At 40.3% G+C, this 21,034-nt stretch overlaps 1 non-coding gene across 1 annotated transcript; it reads left to right on the forward strand.

The window, feature by feature from the left end:
• The first annotated feature begins 7,088 nt into the window (after positions 1–7,088).
• LOC125371247 lies at positions 7,089–7,194 on the forward strand. Its single transcript, XR_007217547.1, has one exon. It is a non-coding gene; the product is annotated as a small nucleolar RNA R71 (small nucleolar RNA).
• Positions 7,195–21,034: the final 13,840 nt, after the last annotated feature.

A 21,034-nucleotide genomic window follows, 5' to 3' on the forward strand; every position in this document is an offset into this window, starting at 1 on the left:
TATGGAAGATCATGCTGAAATTTTTTTTTTTAATTAAAAGGCATAATGTTCTACTTAACATAAACAAACAAGTGCAAGGAAATAACATAAAAGTAAACAAGCTACAAGCAAGAAAGTAAAAGGAGATAACAAATTGAAAGAAAAAAAAAAAATAAAATAAAATAAAATAAAGAAAAAGGATGGAGGAAAATATCACAAATTTTTTTCTTTCCGCTAGAGTCTCCGACGGTGTATCCTCACCGTTGGATCTGGAAGTTGGTGGAAATTTGTTGAGGGAGGTTGCGGTGGTGGATCAGGGTCTGTGAAGCATGTCGCCAAATCGAACTCCATATCATTAATGAGCCGTTGATTTTGTGCTCCAGCCTCTTGCATCTTTTGAATCTGCACTACTATGAAGTCTGTCTGGGTGGCCTGTCTTTCTAAACCACTCAGGAATTGTTGAAGTGTACTGTTCAAACTTCCCAACTGTGCCTTCGTTTCTTCTTGAAACCGCACAAACTCAGTGTACTGCTGCTGCTGTAGATCGCAGACTCGATCTAGACGGTCGGCCAAAGCACTGATCTGGACGCTCGATGGCTCTACCGAATGAGAGGATGAGGCTCCAGATGAAGGTATAAACACTCTAGCTGGGTTAGGAATCCTAACATCCGGAATCCCAGCCGACGGATGTTGGGCTCCTCTAGCCGCTGCCTCTCTAGCTTCCCTGACTATTGTGCTCACGAGCCTATATTCAATACCATGTGGATGTCTAGTGGCCGTGATCATCTGCATGTTGATCATTTGTCTGATCCCTAATGGTGTCATGTCACCAATATTTGAAAGCTCCGGTCGTCCAATACATCTAGTCTCTTAGCTAACCTAGTCACATACGGACCGGAAACAACAATGCATCTTCTTGCCGAAGCCTACTATAAATGAACGGACTTGGCGAGCCAATAAATATCCCAAGTCTAGCTTCTTCCAGATGTTGCATAGCCCGGAGAATAAAGACATCGATCTGTGGATCGCCCCAAACTGCCCCTCCAGAATGGTGTAAGCTAGTAGGGTATGAACGACGGAGATGGTCCTAGGTAGGCTAGATGCCTTAGACTGCTTGGGTAGTATGTTTCCGGCCTCATTACCAATGAATCCCACATGGCGTCATATGAAATTGGGTGGATGTAGAGACAACCCCGATACTCCTCCCCCGAGATTTCTTGTTCACCCATAATCCCAAATGCATTCCAAATTGTGGGACCGACATCGAGAACTCCCTTACCCCAAGCCTAAAATAAATTGCATCAGCCGATGCCGCCAGGATCTGCTTGCGGGAAGAAGGTGCTGAGGAACTCGATCGTAAGCTCACGGTAGGTTGGCTCAATGATGTCAAAGAATCTCGCATATGGCAGAGTCTCGATCAGTGTGTGCACATCTTGAGCCAATCCCACTCTCTCTAGGGATGTGAAGTCTATGCAACGGCCCGCCATCACTTGCTTCCATCTCATGACTTGGAATCTACTTTCATTGTCTGCATTAGGGAATGTCCACAATGGATGACGGCCAGGTGTGGATGGATTCACAGCAGGTGCTCTCCGAGGTCGGACTATTTGCTGTGGTGGTGGAGGTGGAAGTGCTGGTGCTGGTTCTAGTGCTGTGGAGGAAGATGTTCCTTCACCACACGATCGCTTGCTGGTAGCGACGCGTTTCAGTTGCTTTCTACGAGATTTATCGCGGTCCGTCATATCACCTGAGTTCGCTTAGGAAAGTGAGAAGGGTGAGATAGGGGTATAAGAACAACACCTTTGAGCTAAGAAAAACAAAAGGGAAGCAAAATTTTCGGAGGCCTCCAATTCTTATAGGCACAATTTCAGCACGGGTGAGGGTAAGGCCGTCGACGACGGCTAGGACTCACCGGCCGATCCTTTAGCCTTCTTTGGATGCTCCTTGGCACGGGCATTAACGTACGTGCTTCCCAAAGACGGCTAGGGTTGTGTCCCGTCGCCTTCAAGCCGTGACAATTGCTCTTTATCCTTCAACACGGTCTTGACTCGGCCGTGCTCATCATGACACGGTGATGCGACCCGTGATGGCCATAGAAACCGTGGTGAAACGGAGTTTTTCTGGGCTTGCCTTTTGCCGACTCGAGTCGCCTTGCCCCCATACCTATAATTAACACATATGCATGTAATTAGATCATTAAACAAGTAGATATGGTCAAACGGAAGAGTTTGTCCTCTTCGATTCTATAAGTCCGAAAATTAAAATTAACCTAATTATTTTTAAGCAACTATAATAAAGTCAAATGAAAATAATGAAACAATCACAACTAATTAAAAACATGAAAGTATAATCCAAGTCGAATGTACAGAAGTGCTTATTTGCAGAGTCTTAAGCGTGACTCATTCGGATCACCCTTTCTGTGCATACAAAGCCAGGTCAACTCGTTGCTCACTATCCAACGAGTTACAATGATATCGCTTTAGCCGATGGCCGTTCACTTTGAAGTTCCCTTCTCCGGATGATGCAACTCTACCACTCCATATGGAAAGACTTGTCCGATCCGAAATGGTCCAGACCAACGAGTCTCAGCAGCTTCCGGAAGCAGACGAAGGCGAGAGTTGTAAAGCAACACTCGATCCCCAACCTGAAATTCCTTAGGCTCACGAATCCTTTGATCATGCCATTTCTTAGTCCTTGCTTTGTAAGTTGAGGAGTTTTCGTATGCCTGCTGGCGCCACTCATCTAGCTCACTCAACTGCCATTGTCGCTCCTTACCTGCACAATCAATATCAAAGTTACAAGTTCTAAGGGCCCAAAGTGCCCTATGCTCTAACTCAACAGGCAAATGACATGACTTTCCATAAACAAGGCGATAGGGCGTAAAACCTATAGATGTCCTAAAAGCAGTCCTAAACGCCCATAATGCATCATCTAACTTAAGAGTCTAGTCCTTCCTACTGGTACTAACGGTTCTCTCTAAAATACGTTCAATACCCCTATTAGTTACTTCAACCTGCCCACTAGTCTGGGGGTGATAGGGAGTAGAGAACCGATGAGTAACTCCGTACCGCTTAAGTACTTTCTCTAATTGGGTGTTGCAGAAATGTGTTCCTCTATCACTAATAAGCGCCCTAGGTATGCCAAACCTAGCAAACAATCGCTTAAGGAACCTGCAGACAACCCTAGCATCATCAGTGGCTACAGCCTGAGCTTCAGGCCACTTAGAGAAATATTCAACAGCAACCAGAATGTACTTATTACCATACGAAGAGGGAAAGGGTCCCATGAAGTCGATGCCACAGACATCAAAAATCTCAACGACTTGCACACTAGTTTGGGGCATCTCATCACGAGAAGAGATATTACCTGCGCGCTGGCAAGGGTCACAAACCTTAACAAATTTCCGTGCATCTTGGAAGAGCGTAGGCCAATAGAATCCCGCCTCTAGCACCTTCCTCGCGGTATGGTTTCGCTTGATGACCTCCAAGTGGGTCCCTCATGGCATTGCTTCAATATTTGGAGAGTCTCCTCGCCATATACACAACGGCCGAATCACCCGATCCGCACATACTTTAAACAAAAGGGATCTTCCCAAATATAGTATTTCAAATCGTGAAGAATTTCTTCTTTTCGTCGTCATACCCTTTGGTAGAACCCTAGCAACCAAATAGTTAGCATAATCGGGAAAACCAGGGAGTATCAGTGTATACCGAGTGACATACAAATGTTCTTCCCGGAAATCGATCATCTATGGTCGTCTCATCAAGTGCATCTAAGTGAGGATTTTCCAATCTCGATAAATGGTCCACGCCGGATTCTCCGCTACTTTCTTATCCTTGATCTCGACGTCAAATTCCTCAGAATAAAAGAATCCACCGAATCAATCTCGGTTTTGCATCATTTTCAGGAATAAGTACCTCAATGCCGAGTGGTCCGTGAAGACAATGGTTTTGGAGAGGTATGATCTAAACTTGTCGAAGGCGTAAACAACCGCCAATAACTCCTTCTCTGTGGTGGTGTAGTGTTCTTGGGCTCCTGTCAAGGTCTTGCTGGCGTAGTAAATGGGTTGAAACTTCTTTTCAATCCTCTGTCCAAGCACAGCTCTAACTGCATAATCACTAGCATCGCACATCGTTCAGGCGAGCCCCAATCGGGGAGAAACCATGATTGGGGCTCGAGTTAAGTTTCTTCAAGAACTCAAAAGTCGCCACGCATGCATCATAAAAAATAAAAGGTACATCCTTAACTAACAATTGAGTGAGGGGCCTAGCAATCTTAGAAAAATCTCTAATAAATCTCCTATAAAACCCTGCATGGCCCAGAAAACTCCTAACGACCTAAATTTAAGAACTAGGAGGAGGTAGCTTAGATATTACTTCTACCTTAGCTCTATCCACCTCCATCCCGACTGAGAGATCTTATGCCCTAAAACAATCCCCTCTCTCACCATGAAATGACATTTTCCCGGTTTAGTACCAAGTTAGCCTCAATACATCTAGCTAACATGCGCTCAAGGTTTGCCAAACAAAGAGAGAAAGAATTACCAAAAATAGAGAAGTCATCCATAAATACCTCCATAGACTCCTCAATCATGTCCTCAAAATAGCCATCATGCACTGGCTGAAATGTAGGCCGGTGCATTGCACAGTCCGAATGGCATCCGTCTATAAGCAAACGTCCCATAAGGGCGGTGAAGGTAGTCTTCTCTTGGTCCTTAGGTGCAATAGGAATCCGAAAGTAACCGAAAAGCCATCAAGAAAACAATAAAACATGTGACTGCTAAACGTTCAATCATCCGATCAATGAAAGGAAGAGGAAAGTGGTCCTTCCGAGTTGCATCATTAAGCCTCCAGTAATCAATGCAAACTCGGGCTTCATACCGTCCGAGTCGGGATCAGCTCATCCTTCTCATTCCTTACCACTGTGATGCCTCCTTTCTTGGGTACAACTGCACAGGACTAACCCACGAACCGGCCGGAAATGGGATATATCAAACCCTGCATCAAGAAGTTTAATTACCTCCTTCTTTACCACTTCTTTCATGTTCGGATTGAGTCGTCTTTGAGGCTGAACGACCGTACCGAAAGCCCCCAATGAAATCTTATGAGAGTAGAAACTTGGATTTATGCCCGGGATATCGGCTATATTGAAAGCAAAGGCCTTCTTGTACTTCCTTAGAACTTCCAACAAGCATGGCTTGTTCTTCGGAGTTAGATCTACCGCTATGATTACCGGTAAGCGCTTCTCTTCATCCAGGAAGGCATAAACCAAGTGGCTCAGTAACTCCTTCCGCCTAAAACTGGTGGGTCCTCGAATGAAGTCTTTACTTTCCGCACCCCGGACTTGTCAAGAAAAAGATAGGGATCAGTTGACAAGCTCTACCGGCTTAATAAAACAAATGAGTTGCTCCAACACTTGCTCGTTGGACAACTCCTCCTCATCCCTCGGCCTAATGCTACTTGCAAAGGGTCGGAACATAAAATTTCTTGTAAATGGGACTCAACCACATCATCAATAACATCAATAGAACATACAGTATTATCATAGTCCAAAGGATCGCCCCATGGAAGTGGCCGGTCAAAGGTAATGGTCTCATCATTAACTCTAAGCTTAAGCTTTCCATCGCTTACATCGATAACATCCCTCGATGTAGCTAGGAAAGGCCTACCCAGGGATAAGAGGCACAGTGCTATCACCCTCCATATCTATTACCACAAAATCTACAGGAAAGATAAATTTATCTACCTTTACAAGTACATCTTCAACAATACCTCTAGGAATTTTAACAGTCCTATCTGCTAATTGAACACTCATCCTAGTAGGCTTTCGCTCATGCAACCCTAATTTGGCAAATAAACTAGTGGGCATTAAGTTAATCGGCTCCTAAATCAGCCAATGCACCACTAATTGATAAATCACCAATCATACAAGGGATAGTAAAACTCCCCGGATCTCGCTTGTGTGGCAGTTTGTTCTGGAGAATAGCTGAACACTCCTCATTAAGCACCACCTGACCAAGATCCTCCAACTTCCTCTTGTTGCTCAAAATCTCCTTTAAGAACTTGGCGTATTTCGACATCTGTGAAATTGCCTCAACAAAAGGTAAGTTAATTTTCACCGCTTAAATAAGTCAAGAAACTTCATTGCATGTCCACCATATCTGTCTCAACCTTGCAGGATATGGTACCGGGCCGATGCTCGCACAGGCTCTTTGCCTGTCTTCTTTCTTTCTCTCATTCTCTACCATCTCAAGGTCCGGTCCTTCCTTACCGGCTCGACCGCACGATTGTATTATCCTTATCGGCCTAAAGGCTAAGAACCACCAAATTTTACCCGAACACAAGGTGATAGCTTTGCAATGCTCCCTCGGGTTTGACTCATAGTGCTAGGGAGCGATCCTGAAGGTCTCTCCGAAAGCATCTTAGAAATTTGGCCAATTTGAGTCTCCAAGTTCGAATCGAGGCCTGCCGATTCCTAAGTGCACTATCGGTCTACTGGAATCTTGTTTCATAGATGTCACAAACTTCATCATGAGCTCCTCTAAATTTGACTTCTTTTCTTGGGAGGAGGAGCTTGTGCAGCCCACCGGTTGTTGTATCGTTGATGAAGTCTTTGGAAACTGGCGGACCACGGGCATTATTGTTCCTCCAACTGAAATTGGGGTGATTGCGCCATCCAGGGTTGTATGTATTCTTGTAGGGTTATTCTACTGCATCTTGGGGCATTCCCATATAATCAACTGTTCAACATCGGAAGATATAGTAGAATTAGATGGAAAACTAATAGAAGATGAAGCAAACATACCTCCCGCGTGATATAGTTCACACTGTAATGCGGGCCACCATAAAACTTAGCCAACGTCACTGCGTGAACCCATCCTGGAGTTGGTCGATCTTCTTGGCTAGAAGCTCCACTTGAGCTCGCCAAGGCTCGTAGAGTCCACTTGGTTGACCACTCCTTGTCTTCCTGGTCGGCTCCTAGAGGATTGCCATTGATAGTTGTTCATAGCCATTTCCTCTATCAAGTTCCCGAGCTTGCTCGGGATCCACCATCCGCCTCGTTACGAGGTTCAACCCATTGTAGAAGGTCCGAACTGCATCCACACCGGCAATCCGTGATGTGGGCAGCATCTCAAAAGATCTTTAAATCTCTCCTATGCATCGACATGCTTTCATCATCAAACCGCACAAAAGAAGATATGTCATTTCTAAGTTTAGCGGTTTAGCGGGAGGAAAATACTTATATAAAATTTTTCGTACCAACGCCTTCCGGTGTAGTGATAAATGCATTGTGGAAGAGATTGCAACCATCTCTTTGCTCTGTCCCTCAAGGAAAATGGAAACAATCTCAGCCGAATGGCATCATCGGTTGTTCCATTTATTTTGAATGTGTCACAAATCTCCAAAAAGTTGGAGATATGGGCATTGGGATCCTCGCTGGGCAATCCTCCAAACTACACGCTTTGTTGGATCATCTGGATAACATTGGCCTTTATCTCAATATTGTTGGCCGCTACAGCAGGTCTGACTATACTAGTTTTCGTCCCATCCAAAGATGGTCGAGCAAACTCGTACATCGTCCTCTGATCCTCATCGGCATGGGGGTCATGGTTTTCCATCGTGTCTAGTCTATCCACAGGTATCTCAACCTCAATCTCCTCCTCTTCTAATTGCAACCTCTTCCTTAAGAGTCTGAGGGATCATTCTGGATCAGATAGAGGCTCTATAAGATTCGAGTTTGAGCTCCTGGTCATAAACTACCTGAAACCGAAAGTCCACACAACCACCGATCAACAAAAATAATATAATAATAAATAATAATAAAATTAAAGAATAAATGAATAAAACAAATAATGACTAAATTAACACAAAAACAATTCACTCTAGTTCACCGTTATACCGACAGCAGCGCCAAAAACTTGATGGGTTCTTTATGCAACCTACACCTAAGGCAATGAACCTACCGATGCCTAGCACTAGTGAGTATCAAGGTCGTATCCCCGGAGATCGGGTGAACCTAGAGTTACTACCGCTTGCTATGTTATCTAGTCCGAAATAGGGTGTGAAAGTTCTAACATACCGTGCCTAATGGTTATGAGTGCAATTAAGTAAATGAAGGACAACAATGGACAATTAAAAGACAATTGTAAAGAGAGAAATAAATCCAAAAGGGAGCCTAAGTGATGGAATTCTAAAGATGAATTTTATGGATTGCCGATCTTGCTTACCCGTGCCTAAATCCTGAATTGAATCCCTGCCTCTCTCGAGCTTCGGATTCCTAAACCCTGCACTAACCTAATGGAATCTCTTCCTATCGGGATTACTACAAATTAGCATTAAGTATGATTTAAGACTATTAAGAGTTGTTAGTTCTTAATCCGTGAGTAAATCAACCTCATCTCTAAGTGTTAACTACCAGTCCTTACTATTCAAAATCCAGTTGTAACAAGCATTTCTCAATGTCAAGAAACAACCTAATAAACAATTAATCCAACGCATCAAATTAACCGCATCAAACTTTTATTCACTGAATAGCAAGAAGATTGCAAGAATGACAATTATAAAAACTAACAATTAAGCATAATCCATCAACAAAGGTGAACCCTAATGGATTCAAAAGATCTAGCTGCTCATGTTCATAGTCAAAGCAATTAAAGAACAAAATAAGGAAAAACAAATTAAAGGTATGTACACCCTTCTCTTTCAAGCTGAATGAGAAACCCTAAATTTGCAAATTCAAAATCTCAAACCCTAGTTGCCTCTTGAATGCTCCCAAAGTTTGTCTTGATCTTCAATTCGATGTTGGAATAAGTGGAATCCCCCCTTCAATTGATGAAAATTGATCTCTTCAGGTCTACAATTGAGGTATAGGAAATATTTGATTAAGTGTGTGTCTTGGAATTGAGTCCAAAAATCGTCTTCTTCAATTAGAATTCAAAATCGCCTATATAGTTGATTCAGCACGGCCGGAGTCCAAAGCAGGCCGAATCTGTGGAGTCTCAGAGCCACCACAGCCGTGCCCAATGCGATCCACCACAGCCGTGGTGGCTACTAAGGCGTCTTTGAAATGGCACAATTGGGGATAGCCTCTTGATAATTCAAGACGGCCGGAGTCCGGTAGCCGTGCTCAACCCTCGGGGTGCTTGTTCTCGCCCAATTTGATGGATTTTGCTCCGTAATCCCACGTATTTCCCTCAATTACTGATGGTGTCCTTCGAAAATGACCTGAAACGAAAAGGGAAACAAAAGACGGGTGATTCTAGCATAAAACGGGATAATCATGCATAAAAATGTGAACAATCGGGCATGAAAACATGTGTAGTATGATGCTTATCAGATGACCATTCATGAAAACTGCTAAACAAAGATTAATGTAGATGAGGGTACTCTCTCCGTAGAATTTGATGGAAAGATTATTAAATTTAATATTTTTAATGCAATAAAATATCCTAATGGTGTACATTCTCTTTGCCATATTGATGTGATTGATCCAATTATGCAGGAAGTATTTGCAAAAGAAAGTGTTAGCGATGAGCAAGAATTAGATGCACAATCTAATTTAGAAGGAATTCATTATGAGATTGGTATAGAAGAATTATTTTCAGCAACATTATCTGAACTAATAAATTCCAATGCTGAAATTTCTAATACTAATAACAAGATGTTACCTTCAATTGTGCAGGCACTAAAATTGGAGTTAAAAGCTTTATGAGATCATCTAAAATATTGTATTTAGGTGATGGTGAAACATTGCCTGTCATCATCTCAAAAGGACTAACAATGAAACAGGAAGGAATGTTGGTTAAAGCCTTGAGGGAATACAAGGTTGCAATTGATTAGACTTTGGCTGACATAAAAGGCATTAGTCCATTAATTTGCATGCACAGGATTTTGCTAGAGGATGATGCTAAACCATCAAGGGAACCATAAAGGAGGTTGAATCCAGCTATGAAAGAAGTTGTCATGAAAGAGATACTCAAGTTGTTGGATGCAGGTATAATCTATCCAATCTCAGATAGCAAATGGATAAGTCCGACTCATGTTGTCCCCAAGAAAACTGGAATGACCGTGGTAAGGAATTTGAACAATGAACATGTACCAATGCGTGTGCAAAATGGTTAGAGAATGTGTATAGATTTTAGGAAGCTTAATCAAGTGACTAGAGAAGATCATTTTCCCTCACCTTTTATTGACCAAATGTTAGAATGATTGGCTGGCAAATCTTTCTTTTATTTTCTTGATGGCTTTTTAGGATTTTATCAACTTCCTATTGCATAAGAAGATCAGGAAAAGACAACATTTACTTATCCTTTCAGAACCTATGCTTATAGGCGAATGCCTTTTGGCCTCTGTAATGCCCCAGGTACGTTTCAAAGATGCATGATGAGTATTTTTTCTGAATATATTGAGAAATGCATTAAAGTATTTATGGATGACTTTACTGTGTATGGGGATTCATTTGATGAATGCTTAGATAATTTAACCAAAGTTTTGAAAAGATGCATAGAGAATAACTTGGTTTTAAATTATGAAAAGTGTCATTTTATGGCTACCCAAGGAATTGTATTAGGGCATGTGGTCTCCTCCAAGGGCATAGAGGTTGATAAGGCAAAAGTGGATATAATTGCAAACTTACCATACACTACCAATGTTAGGGGAAGTGCATTCTTTTCTTGTACATGCAGGGTTTTATCACAGGTTTATCAAGGATTTCTCTAAGATTGCCTTGCCATTGACAAATTTACTGCCAAAGGAAGTTCAATTCGAGTTTGGGGAAAAATGTAGAGAGGCGTTTAATAAGCTCAAAGACTTGTTGACAAGCGCATCTATTATTCAACCACCTCAATGGGATTTACCTTTTAAAATCATGTGCGATGCCAGCAATTATGCAGTAGGAGCAGTTCTAGGGCAACGGATTGAGAAGAAAAGTCATGTGATCTATTATGCTTCCAGGACCCTAAATTCCGCCTAATGCAATTATTCTACTATAAAAAAGGAGCTTTTGTCAATTGTTTTTGCTTTGAATAAATTTCGATCTTATGTGCTTGGTTCTAAAGTTATTGTGTATTTTGATCATGCAGCTTTAAAGTATCTTTTAGCAAAGAAAGAATCAAAACCAAGACTAATTCGGTGGATTTTGCTTCTTCAAGAGTTTAACTTGAAAACCAAAGACAGAAAAGGAATGGAGAATTCTGTTGCAGATCACTTGAGTAGGTTGATAAGGGAAGAAGATGATCTACCTTTCAATGACAATTTTCCGGATGAGCATTTGTTCCAACTCAAAGGTATGATTCCTTAGTATGCAGACATGGTCAATTATTTAGTCACAAGAAATCTACCTCATTGTCTCAGTAAGTCTAGGAAAGCAAATGAGTCTAAGTATTATGTTTGGAATGAGCCTTTCTTATGAAAATTTTGTTCCGATCAAGTGATTAGGAGATGTGTGCCTGAAAATGAACTCCAATCTATTTTAACCTTTTGCCATGATTATACATGTGGAGGACACTTTGGACCTAGACGGGCCGCTAAGAAAATCTTAGATTGTGGTTTATATTAGGAAACTTTGTTTGAAGATTGACAAGCTTTTTATCTAGCTATAATCTAAGGTAGTGAACCTATCAATGCAGACTAGCACAAACGATGAGTATCAAGGTCGTATTCTCGGGAAAGGGTGATCCTAGACCTACTGTAGCGTCTTATGTTATATAACCTAAACAAATCAATGAAGTGTTATGCTATGATTAAATATGAATAAACACTTAATTAAATGTCAAATAATCTGAAAGGATTTAGGAAAACTCTCGAAGGAAAAAGCAAACCCTAGGGGACCTACGTTAATTGGATTTTAGTGAAGATAGGGATTAAATTGATTACCCGTGGACAAAGTCTTAACTGAATTCGGTCTCCCTCTTGAGATAACCGAATTCCTAAACCTAATAACCTAAAGTTGGAATCTCTTCCTAACGATCGATTATTTGATTAGCATTAAGGTTTAACCCGCCTCTATTAAGCTTTGTTAATTCTTAATCCGGCTAGTCAATTACCCTTATCTCTTAGTGATTATTAACCAGTTCTTGCTATTCAAATTTTCAATTACTAAACGAATTTCTCAATTATATAAGGCAATCCGTGGTGGCTACGGAAACTGTGCCCAAAGTGCCAATTTCAAGAATCAAAGCCAATGGTTGAGCGCGGCTAGAGTCCAGGCCGTGCTCAATGTATTCATTGCAAGCTCTTGTCCGATCTTGATGAATTCTCGTCCGTTTTCGCACGTATTGATCTATAATTGCTTAAACACCGATGATGGTCCTATAAATGTTCCTGAAATGCCAAAGAACACAAAACACGGGTGATCTGGGAATAAAAGCACAATAATTGCTAAGAACATATGCAATAATATGCAAGCAAATATGTGTAAAACTATGCTCATCAACACTCTAGCTGGGTTAGGAATCCTAACATCCAGAATCCCAGCCGTCAGAACTTGGGCTCCTCTAGCCGCTGTCTCTCTAGCCTCCCTGACTATTGTGTTCACAAGCCTGTATTCTATACCATGTGGATGTCGAGTAGCCGTGATCATTTGCATGTTGATCATTTGTCTGATCCCTAGTGGTATCATATCACCAATCTGTGAAAGCTCTGACAGACAGTCGTCCAATACATCCAGTCTCTTGGCTAACCTAGTTACATACGGGCCAAAACAACAATGCATCTTCTTATGGGCGTCTACTATAAATGAACGGATTTGTCAAGCCAACAAATATCCCAAGTCAAGCTTCTTCTGATGTTGCATAGCCCAGAGGATGAAGACATCAATCTGTGTTACCGCTCCAAAACTATCTCCCCTACCTATAATCGTGTAAGCTAATAAGGTATGGAGATAGCAGAGATGATCCGGAAGGCTAGACGCCTTAGACCTGCTGGGACAGTACGATTCCAGCCTAAGTACTAATGAGTCCCACATGGTGTTATACGATATTGGGTTGATGTAGAGACATCCTTGATACTCCTTCCCCGAGATCTCCTGCTCAGTCCATAATCCCAAGTGCTTACCGAATTATGGGATTGACATTAAGAACTTCCTTCCCCCAAGTCTGAAGTAAATTGCATCAGGCTGATGCCAGTTTGTGATTTGTTGTTGCAGGAAGAAGGTGCTGAGGAATTCAATTGTAAGCTCATAGTGGGTTAGCTCAATGATGTCGAAGAATCATGCATATGGCAGAGTTTCGAACAGAGTGCGCACATCCTGAGCCAATCCCACTCTTTCCAGGGATACGAAGTCGATGCAATGACCCGTCATCACTTGCTTCCATCTCATGACTTGGAATCGAATTTCGTTATCTACATTAGGGAATGTCCATAATGGATGACGACTAGGTGTAGGTGGATTTACAGCTGGTGCTCTTCGGGCTCGGACTAGTTGTTGTTGCAGTGGAGGAGCCGATGCCGGTGCTGGTGCTGGTTCTGGTGCTGGTGAAGTGGAGGAAGATGTTCCTTCACCACGCGAGCGCTTGCTGGTAGCGGCGCATTTCGGTTGCTTTCTATGTGATTGATCGCGGTCCCTCATATTACCTAATGCAATAAATCATTAGTATTGTACAAGAAATCAAGTTAATCATAAATTCTACCGAAAATTAAACAGCATAACAACTATAATTCGACTAACAGAAAAATTTAGACTTAACAAAAGACTAAAGCCTCAATCTCTTGCATAAACTAATTAACAAATCCATTCCAGCCTACTATATAGTGCACCAACTAAAGCAAATTTATGCTAACAATTGTTCCTAATAAAATGCCATAAATAAACTTTATTGCTGCCAAACCCCACACTTATCATTTCATAATCGAATTCACAGTAAACCTGGCAACTAATATAAATTAAATCTAGTTGAGGTCATATGGAAACAGTGTAACAAAGTAAAACTACCAAAACATACTAGCATGTCCTAAATAAAATAAATGCATAAAAGAGAAACCAAATTAAAACAAATAAAAGCAAAAAGCGAAGAGACTTACTTGAAATTGCTGAGAAAGGTAAGAAAAATCAGAGAAATGGAAGAAAACATCACCTTGGAGCTTAGATAGGGGGAGGTAGAATTTTTTTGAAAACTCCCCTTTTTATAGTCACGGGATCAGCACCGGCGAGGGCACGATCGTGCTGATCTGCATGGCCAGGACTCGGCCCGTGCTGAACCTTAAAGCTTCATTATGGCACCATTTGTCACGGGTGGGGGCACGGCCGTGCTGGTCAGTACGGCCTGATGTTGCTGCCCATGGTGCCTTCGGAAACTGTGGTGAACGGCTGAATTCCCAAATTCCATATGTGTTTCCTTATCACGGGCTTGACTTCGGCCATGCTAATGAGCACGGCCTGGTGTTGCAGCCCGTGATGGCCATGAAAATCATAGTGAAAGGGAGGATTCCGGGCTTTTCTTTGTCATCTCGAGTCATTAAACTCCCTACCTGCATTGGACACATATATGCACACATTTAGGCCGTAAATCAAGTAAATAAATCAAACGGGGAAGTCCTTCTTCACCAGTTACCAAAATTCTGACTTAAATTAGTCAAACCCTAGATTCATACAACTATGTTTAATTATTAAGTAAGTGTTCTAACTACCATCAAGCATGCAACCGACTGATAAAATAAAAATGTTAATAAAAGTATAAAATTAAAATTTTGGGGTGCCTCCCAAAAAGCGCTTCTTTTTGGTCGAGTCGCTTAGTTGGACTCTACAGTAGCATCCCTGCCCCGTTGGCAGATTGAGAAGGTGGGTGCATTGTAAGCCGGGGCCTGAGGCATAAAACCGCAAGGAGGCGGTCCAATGGGTGCAATAGATGGCCAAGGAGGTCCTCTCCATACCGAGTTGGGGTGTCCAATCATCCACTCCAAATCCTGTCTAGATGACCTGTCATAAACAAACTTGCAACTACCCTTCTTGGGTGTATCATAACATGAAGTTTCAAATTGATACAAGTTGTTTTCTTTAAAAGAGTGACATACATCAACAGGCAAAGAAGCATACAAAGTAGAATCTATTAGTATATCCTGTGGTGGTTTATCACATGCAAAACCAATCCCGTCAATAGCGCAAATAGCGTGAACATGATTGGCGGGAGGACTCTCTAATGGGGGTAAACTGAAAGTAACACAGTCATCCCCTACATTAAGCTCTAGCTTTCCCTCGAATACATCTATTTTGGCTCTAGCCATGGCAAGGAAAGGTCTCCCTAAAATCAAAGGCACACCATGCTCATTATCCATATCCATAACCACAAAGTCCATAGGAAATATGAATTTATCTACCTTGACTAGCACATTCTCTACAATCCCCCTAGAAAGCTTAACAGAATGATCAGCTAATTGAATACACATCCTAGTGGGTTTTGCTTCCCCTAAACCTAGCATATTAAACATACTTATGGGCATTACATTTATGCTAGCGCCTAAATCAGCTAATGCATCATCAACACAGGTTACCCAAAGTGCAAGGAATAGTAAAACTCCCTAAGTCGTGACGTTTCTCTAGTAACTTGCTCTGAAACACTGCTGAGCACTCTTCATTGAGCTTTACAAATGCTACCTTTTCCAGCTTGCTTTTGTTGCTAAGTATGTCCTTCAAGAATTTGGCATACTTCGGCATTTGCTTCAATACATCAATAAAAGGCAAGTTAATATGCAGTTGTCTAAAAATATCCAAAAGCTTACTGAACTGCTCTTGTGCTTCTACTTGCTTCAGTCTAGTAGGGTAAGGAATTCTGAGTTGATACTCCTTAACTGGGATTGGTTTCACCTTTTTCCTCTCAATTTCCTTAACCTTACTGCTTGCCTCGATCTGCACATCAATAGTGGCATAATCAACAACAGGCTTAGAAGGAGCTGAAACTAACTTAACTGAATGCAAAGTGATGGCATTCACATGCTCCCTCGGGTTAGACTCAGTAGTGCTGGGGAGCGCTCCTTGTTGCCTTTCGGACAACATCTTAAAAATCTGCCCAATCTGATTTTCCAAGTTCTGAATGGATGCTTGCTGATTTTTAGGAGCACTATTGGTCTGCTGGAACCTTGTCTCAGTCGATGTGACAAACTTCATCATTAGCTCCTCTAAGTTAGATTTCTTCTCGGCTGGTGGAGGAAGCTCTGATGGTCTAGCTTGCTGCTGCTGATGTAGTCTCTGAAAGCCTGGTGGACCCTGGGCATTATTGTTATGCCAACTAAAATTGGGGTGATTTGTAACGCCTGCATTTTCTCATCATCCATGTTATGTGCATTTACATTTAATCATTGGGCATATGATGGTATATTAATAATATTTTTATTTTATGAGAACAGATATATATTAATTATAAGTAGAGAATAAGAAGTATGATATTAGATTATTAATTTAGATAAGTTGATTAAGTACTTGGGTTATGTGTATTAAGCCTTAAGACTTAATTGAACCAATAGTTGAAGGTTGGGTAAATAGATTGGACTTAAAAGATACAATTAAAAGTTAGTACCTATATATGGTTAGTAAGAATTAATTTAGGATGATAAAACTAGTTTAAGTAGGTGGTGGCATTGAGAGATGAATCTTGGAAATTGGAACCATGAGCAAGCTCATTTTACCTCTTCATTTCTCTAAAATTCGTACATGGCCAAAAACACAAAATTTGGAATAAGAGAGAGGAGTGGAATACCTAGAAAAACTTAAGATTAAAATAGGATTTTACCAACTATTGAAGGAGCCAAGCTAAAGCTAAAGGATTTAAGCATATTAGCAACTCAAAAGCTGAAATTGGTGAGTTGTTACTTGAGTATTATTAATTTATCATTAGGGTTCTTAATTATAAATTGGGAAAACTTCAATTGATGCTTTCATTGATTAATTAAAGGTCTGATTATCATGAATTAGTAGAGTATTGAATGATTGCATAGAGATTAAGCTTGATTTAAGTTTAAGTATGTCAAGATAGAAAACTGTCAAAATTCCAGCAACCTTGATGTTCTGTATTTTAGGCATAACATGGGTTATATAAGTCCAAATTAAGCTTAATTGGTGTCTATGGAAATTTTGAAGAGTTCTCTATAACTTTGTAGTTTTGTGATTTCGCTATTTTTGCCGTTTTGGTTGCTTAAATTGAGCAAACAGATTTCTGCGCGGGTACAACTAGCTGTACAACCCTTGCTCAGTAATTTGAAGATAATTAAACCTATAGAAGTCGGAATTGAGTAATTCTTATTGGAGATGAAACTAAACGCATAAAAGGATATGTCTATTTAATACGATATTTTTTTATTTAGCCAATTTTTCCCAGCAATAAATATACCTTGGTACTAAATTCTGTCTAGAAAACAGAGATGTTGGAGATTAGTTTTATGCAATTTATTTGATGTTAATTTGAGTTAAATTGGTATTTAACTAGATGGAAAATGTTTTTATGATATTAAAACAATAATTGAGAGTCTTAGAGGAAGAGTTAGACCTATGAATTAGAGAGGGGATGATCTTGTAATGCATTAGAACTAGCATTTACATGAATATTTGGAATATGCATGAAATGTGAATTGATGAATGTGTTGACAGGTACTCAAAGGCCTGGAAAGGAAGTTGTGGAGAAAGGAGGTTCTTATATGCTGAAGGAATAAGTGTATTTTGAGTAAGTAAATAGTTAATATTTGCTATATTCATATATTTAATCAAATGTTCTACGAATGGTTGTGTTTGCTTAATATTGTGTTGTGTTTGAATGAATGAGATGGAAATGATTGGTGTTGAGTGGAACAATTGTTATTGCTTGAATATGATATAAGTGAAATGATTGAATTGTGATGTTAAGTGCATATGTGCATGTAAATGGTGGATTCCCTGTGAAAAGAAATATATATATATAAAGCCTTGGGAGGCTAAAGCCTAGAGAGGCTATAAAAGTGTGTAATGCGAGGATGAGGCGAAGCAGCTTACGTGTGTGATAGGTGAGGATGAGGCGGAGTAGCACATTAAAGGGGATCCACAAGCCGTGAGAACTAACCATAATTGTTGAATTGTATTTTTTTCTATGATGGTTGTAATGAATTGAATAGAATGGTATGAATTTATGCCTAAACTATGAATCATGGTAAGTTATTTGATTGGGTGAAAATTGTATTAAGTGTATATGATATAGATTATGTTGATTATTTATTTACTGAGTTGGAGGCTTACCCCTTTCCAAAATTTTTCTTTTCAGGTTTGTAAATAGTAGTGCATCCGTTGGTTATATCCGAAGTCTAGCTTTTAGCAGTTCTGTCAGGTTGGGCCAATTTTGTAGAGTCTCCTCCTGATGCATTTTGTATGCAGTTATGTGATGTATATGGAAGTGTGCCTTGTAAGGCATAAGAAGATGTTTCGAATACTTGTTAAATGATGTTTAAGTATAACCATATGTTTATATTTTAATAACCTTATGTCTTGATTCTTAAAAATCTGCATATTGACCTATCTACATGTAGTATATAATCTACGACACTTGTATGCTACTTGGCTAATGTCTGTTAGTTAGCATGTAGCAAGGGTGTGAAATGATTTCTACACCCAGGATTGTATGTGCTGCTATAAGGGTTGTTCTACTGTCCGGGTGCGTTCCACATGTAATTAACCTGTTCATGATCAGTAGAAACAATAGATGAAGTAGAGGAACTAGCAAACATACCTCTCACATTATAGTTTGCACCATAATGCAGGCCACTGCAAAACTCTCAGCTTATTTGGGCTGTTGGAACCAGCATCTGAAGCTGGTTTATTTTCTTAGTCAGAAGCTCCACTTGAGCTGCCAAGGCTACTGTGGAGTCTAACTGGTTGACCATTCCTTGTTTGATCGGCCGACTCTGATGAGCATAGTTTTACACATATTTGCTTGCATATTATTGCGTATGTTCTTAGCAATTATTGTGCTTTTATTCCCAGATCATCCGTGTTTTGTGTTCTTTTGCATTTCAGGAACATTTATAGGACCATCATCGGTATTTAAGCAATTATAGATCAATACGTATGGAAACAGATGAGAATTCATCAAGCTCGGACAAGAGCCCACAATGCATACATTGAGCACGGCCTGGACTCTAGCCGTGCTCAACCATTGGCTTTGATTCTTGAAATTGGCACTTTGGGCACGGTTTTCGTAGCCACCACGGCCTTCAGCACGGCCCGTGGTGGATAACACGGGGAGCAACACGGCCCGTGGTGGCCAACACGGGGAGAAACACGGCCGTGGTGAAACCCTACTTGGTGAGATCCATTAGCCAAAGACGGCCTCGACTTCATTGACCAAAGACTACCTTGAACACCACTGCTGAAGTTAAATATATAAGAAAAATGAATTTTTCTTAGAAAGAGAGAGGGAAGAAGTGACATAGAGCCTGGCTACCGGTTCGATTTTTGCACAAGATTGAGTGCAAGAGAGAGTCATGGGAGTAAGAATCCCGGAATCGCAAGGTTCCGAGTGCAAAATAGTAGTGGAAGCAATTCAAGAGGTAGTTTGGGAGATTAATCAAAATGTAGGTCCAGATTTGGAGCTGTTCATCATATTCTAGACAAAAGGGTGTACATGTTTTATTTTCATTATTCTTTCATTGTAATTGATTTCCTAGATTGTTTTAAACATGAACATGTTTAGCTAGACTGATTTAATCCATTGGAATTTCTTTACTATGTTGGCTTGATATTATATTATTGGATTGTTTGAGTTGGTTTTGTATTCTTCTTGTTTTCAGTATTAATAAGATTATGCATTATTCATGAGACGTTGTGAATTGTGATGTTTAGATTGCTTTATGAGATTGAGAAATCCGTTTGGCAATTGGAATTTTGAATAACAAGAACTGGTTAATAATCGCTTAGAGATAAGGATAATTAACTAGCCGGATTAAGAATTAACAAAGCTTAATAGAGGCGGATTAAAGCTTAATGCTAATTTAAGAATCAATCGTTAGGAAGAGATTCCAACTTTAGGTTATTAGGTTTAGGAATTCGGTTATCTCGAGAGAGAAACCGAATTCAGTTAAGAATTCGTCCACGGGTAGCATAATTAGACTCACCGATCCTTTATCTTTTGTTCGGTTGCCAACTAGTTTAGATTCCCTTTGGGTTTGTCTTCTTGTCTTGATTATTTCATTTATCAATTACTCCTGCATCTCCCTCGGAACTTAGCTTGTAGTTAATAGTTAGTTTAGAAATTATTCATTATCCATTTTAGGTTAATATAATAAAGAACAAAGGAGTAACTCTGGGCTTTCACTTTCCCGAGGAATACGACCTTGATACTCGCCATTAGTGCTAGACTGCATCGATAGGTACACTGCCTTAGATTGTAGCTAACACGATTAGCAACCCATCAAGTTTTCTGGCGCCGTTGTCGGGGAATGTTTGAAAACTAGAGTGAAATTTGCTACTTGTTAATTTAGCCATTTTTTTTCTTTCTTATTATTTTATGATTTTTATTTTTATTTGTTTAATTATTTTATTTTATTTGTACATATTTATTTAGTTTAAGTTTTTGATTCAGATAGTGAATGATAAGGAGGTTCAATGCTAAATTCAAACTCTTTGTATGACACATTGGAAAATGGGATCAGGAACCAAGAGAGTGTTAAAAATTGGGATGCTCGAGCATCTTTAGATGCTCGAGTGGAATCGTTTTGCAGGGCTACCGATCAACTCTCTTCTCGTATCCTTTCATCTCAAGTCTTTTGTGAATTTTATTGTGGTTTACATGTGTGTAATGATTGTCCATTGTATAGTGATGTTGCTCATTGTTCTTATAACTGTGAACAGGTGAATTATACGGGAAGTTGGCCAAATGACTCGTATGGAAGAACCTACAATCAAGAGTGGAGCACTCATTCACCCTTTGGATGGAGCTTAGATGGCCAAGAACCACTAGGAATTCAGCAACTACATCAGCAGCCTAATCTTGCACCTTCAACTCAAGATGAAGAGTTAGTGTCAAAGGAGCTGATGATGAGGTTCATAACAAGTATTGAGGAAAGATTCCAACAAACAGAGAGGGTACTTAAAGGTCAACAAGCCT

The sequence above is a fragment of the Ricinus communis genome, chromosome 9, assembly GCF_019578655.1.
Source record: "Ricinus communis isolate WT05 ecotype wild-type chromosome 9, ASM1957865v1, whole genome shotgun sequence".
Taxonomy (NCBI): Eukaryota; Viridiplantae; Streptophyta; class Magnoliopsida; order Malpighiales; family Euphorbiaceae; genus Ricinus; species Ricinus communis.